Here is a 4,089-nt window from a genome sequence, read left to right as displayed (position 1 = left end):
TTTGGAGGAAGACGTGATTGGTATTGAAATCAGATATCCATGTAGCAGGACTTTCCTGGTGGTCCAGTGGTAAAGAGTCCACCTTACAATGCAGCGGACACAAGTTCGATCCCTGGTCAGGGAACTAAGATCCCACATGCTGTGGGGCAATTAAGCCTGCACGCCACAACTACTGAGCTCGCGTGCCTCAACTAGAGAGCTTGAGTGCTGCAAACTACAGAGTCCATGTGCTCTGGAACCCGCTCACCACAACTACAGAGCCCACGCACCCTGGAGCCTGTGCGCCACAACCAGAGAGAGAAAACCTGCACACCACAATAAGAGAGAAGCCCGTGCCTCAACGAAAAGCCCATGTGCCACAACGAAAGATCCTGCATGCCTCAACAAAGATCTGGCGTGCCACAACTAAGGCCTGATGCAGCCAAAAATAAATAAAATAAATAAATAAATAAATAATAAATCTTTAAAAACATATTTAGCATTAAAAAGAAAAGATATCAGTGTGGCATTTGTGCTTTGATTTTTCTAACATACAGAGGGGAAAATTCTCAAGGAATGAGACTTGTCATGAGAAGGCTTCAAACTTGATTACCATATGCACAAAACAACCACATTGTTTTGCCTAATCTGCATGAAACCTCCCACAGTGGTAATAATATGAGCCTCTTAACTGAAATAGCATGTTATATTTTTGGCAAGGAAACAGCAAGACAAAAAAAAAACAAACAAAGCAATTAGAATACGAATTAAGATATAGAAAAGTCATTTGAAAAAATAGCTGTTAACACTTCTCAATTTCAGTAGCAATTCTGCCTCTGAGGCAATATAAATCATGTATTAGACTTTCAGCCTCCTCAATAAATTCTTTATCGGCACCACAAATTTAGAACATATAAAAATATCAGCACCATTATCCCGTGTTAACCAGCATACCTTGGTTCAGCTCTCACAACTGTAGTTCTGTAAAAGCAGATTTAGAGAATCACCAGAACAAATTAGCAATGTTGTTTAATAGAAGACATTATTAAGGTATAAAATATATTTTGTTAGGGAATAGTTACTTATAATTGACAAACAATAATTTGTTTGCAGGCTTTCAATTTTGGATAGTCCAATTTGTCTAAAATCATCTTTCTTTAGTATTTCCTTTTGTCAATTTTATTTTCCTTATTCTATTATTTAGTCTTAACATAGCATTATCTCTGATTTGTTCCAGTGTTATTAAATGTCTACAATTTGCTAGGTGCTGGATAGGAAAAGGAAGGGATAAGAAGATAAGCTATTTTTCTACATTTGTAACATAAATACAGACAAATTGCTAAAATGTAAGTAGTACTTTTAGAAATAATGTAAGTGACTAATAATTTAGAAATAATCCATCAACATTTTTCTAGTTTATTAGATCTGTAATTTTAATGTAAATGTTTAGAATTTATTCTCATCATAATGTAAAAGCATGTTCTTTTATCTATAGAAAAAGTATCACAAATTATTTATTATATTTTAAGACAAAGTGTGTGACAGTTGAATAAAAAAAAGTTTATTAACTTTTTTAATTAAATCAAAATTATAATTCAAATGAACTTTGGAAAACACTAACTCGTTTGATTGGTTATTTTAATCGAGCCTCTACAATAACCATTGCACTTTAATATTCAAAATTGATAGTCATTCTCTCATGTCACACAGTAGTATAAGTACAGAGACTATTCCTCAATACCTTCTGCAGAAACTATGACCCTACTAATGCGAAAGGGCAAGGCTGTTGATGACCAGACAGCAGGTAGCAGGGAGTCAGGCTGCCCTCTTTTTGAATGCTACCTCTCTTCTAACTATTGTATTGTGTTCCATGGTGTGGGAGGAGGTCAGCGGGAGGACGTAACTGCCGGTTGACCTGTGAACTGGACCTGGGCAGTGGAAGGCTCCTCGCCCCCTCCCCGTCCTTGGGATGAACTTCTGCCTACCGTTCCCACAGTGGGAGCCGTTTTCAAGGATGCAGCCTTGAGAGAGCAATGTGTTGCCAAGATCTTCTGGACAGAATATGTGACTGAACCCCGTTAAGGCCTCTATAAAAACTCAAGATTCTGGCGGGCAGGTGCGAAGATGTACTGGTCTAGCAGCCGCCCAAGATAAGCCTCGTATGTAATTCCCTAGCTTATTAAGCTCGCCACCTACCTGGCACGGCTGCGGCTTTCTTCGGTTTCTCCCCTACCTCCGTGAACAGGGGCCAGTTTCAGATTTCACCTGGGAAGCTCCTGAGGGTGCCAACCAACAACGGAAGGGTCTGTTTCATTCTTTTTTGTTGTTGTTGTTGGGGGTAGGAGTTTATTAATTAATTTATTTTTTGCTGTGTTGGGTCTTCGTTTCTGTGTGAGGGCTTTCTCTAGTTGCGGTGAGCGGGGGCCACTCTTCATCGCGGTGCACGGGCCTCTTACTATCGCGGCCTCTCTTGTTGAGGAGCACAGGCTCCAGATTCGCAGGCTCAGTAGTTGTGGCTCACGGGCCCAGTTGCTCCGCGTTATGTGTGATCTTCCCAGACCAGGGCTCGAACCCGTGTCCCCTGCATTGGCAGGCAGATTCTCAACCACTGTGCCACCAGGGAAGCCCTGTATCATTCTTCTCTCTCTCCTTGCCCTATGTGTTTTGGGCCAGTTTCGAATTTCATCTGGGAGAAGTCCTGAGCTTGTGAACCAACATATGGTAAGACAGTTTTGTTCTATTTTGTTTCATTTTTTAAGCTGAAATGTTTACCCTAGAGTATAAAATTGGAAGGTGGGAGTTTTAACTTTAAATGTTTGTTCTCCTATGGTCCATGGAAGAGTGATGAAACCTTTTTCTGACCCATTCTCATCTTCATTCCCAATTTGCTCTCCTCTCACTGTCCCCTGCCCTCAGTCCCCTCATCAAGTACTCCCTGGGGAGACTCCAACTCTCTCCATGTGCCAGGAGAATCTTAAGGGGGTCTTGGCCCCAGAGCTTTTCACGTCTCTTATCAGCTCCCCTGTAGCAGATTTCAGCTGCCAAGGGCCTTACTTCTGCTTTGAGACTCCTGGTCTGAAGGGGTAGGAGGGAGGCTGCTCTGCAGAGCTGCAGTGAGTTGGGGTAGGAGGGAGGCTGCTCTGCAGAGCTGCAGTGAGATGTCTGACTTTGTTTCAGGCTCTCCACCAACAATAACTGAGGCTCTTTTCTTCCAGAATTTATCTAAGTACAAATATACTTTACATACCTTAGTTTTCTTCCAAAAACCAATCTATTCCTAATGTGAAGAATATTAATACAACACTCCTGTTAAGCTTCATAAAGTTGTAGTGTTCAGGTAATTAACAAGGAAGCCATTAGACCAAGGTGTCTCTAATGCCTGGGCTGCCTATGTAAACAAACCAAAACCTAAGCCAGAGTCAATTCCTGCAGATGCCTCAAGGTCAAGAAATGGAAACCTGAGAACAACCAATCACAAAGAGCCAACTAGGCTTTCCCAGATAAGGCAGGGTTTAAGCTACAGCCAATCAAATAATTTCCTTGCATTGTTTCTTAATCTGCTCTCTAAAAGCCTTTTCCTGGCTCCTGTTGGGGAGGGCACCTAATCATTTTCAGTTTGGTGCTGCCTGATTTGAATCACTGTATGCTCAAAGAAACTTTTCAAGAGTTTAATTTACCTTAGTTTATCTTTTAACTATAGTATGTTATTATTTTTAATAGTGTGCAATTATTATTGTGTTAAAGGAACACAGAGGTGATGGATTATTTATGTTGGTATTTAATAGTGTTGGATTGGGTCAGCAATAATACCAATGCTTTAAACCTGGGTGCAGTTTTCCTCCTAGTAGCGTGTGATGAATTTCAGTTCACCTCCCAAGACAGAAACCTGGGAGTCAAGGCTCTTTTCTTGTCCAGTCTAATTTGCCATCATGCCCAGTTAATCCCACTTCACTGTTATCTCTTGACTCTGTTTTCTTTTCCCCAGCCCCTTTCTTATACTATAGGACTGCAGGATAAATTATAAACTTTGAATACAAGGCACTTTATCATCTGACCCTTGCCTACCTACTTTGTGGCCTCATTTGTAGCTACTACTCATTTGTGGTCATA

This window comes from Grampus griseus, assembly GCF_964374135.1.
Source record: "Grampus griseus genome assembly, chromosome: 4".
NCBI lineage: Eukaryota > Metazoa > Chordata > Mammalia > Artiodactyla > Delphinidae > Grampus > Grampus griseus.
This window is presented reverse-complemented; position numbering follows the sequence as displayed.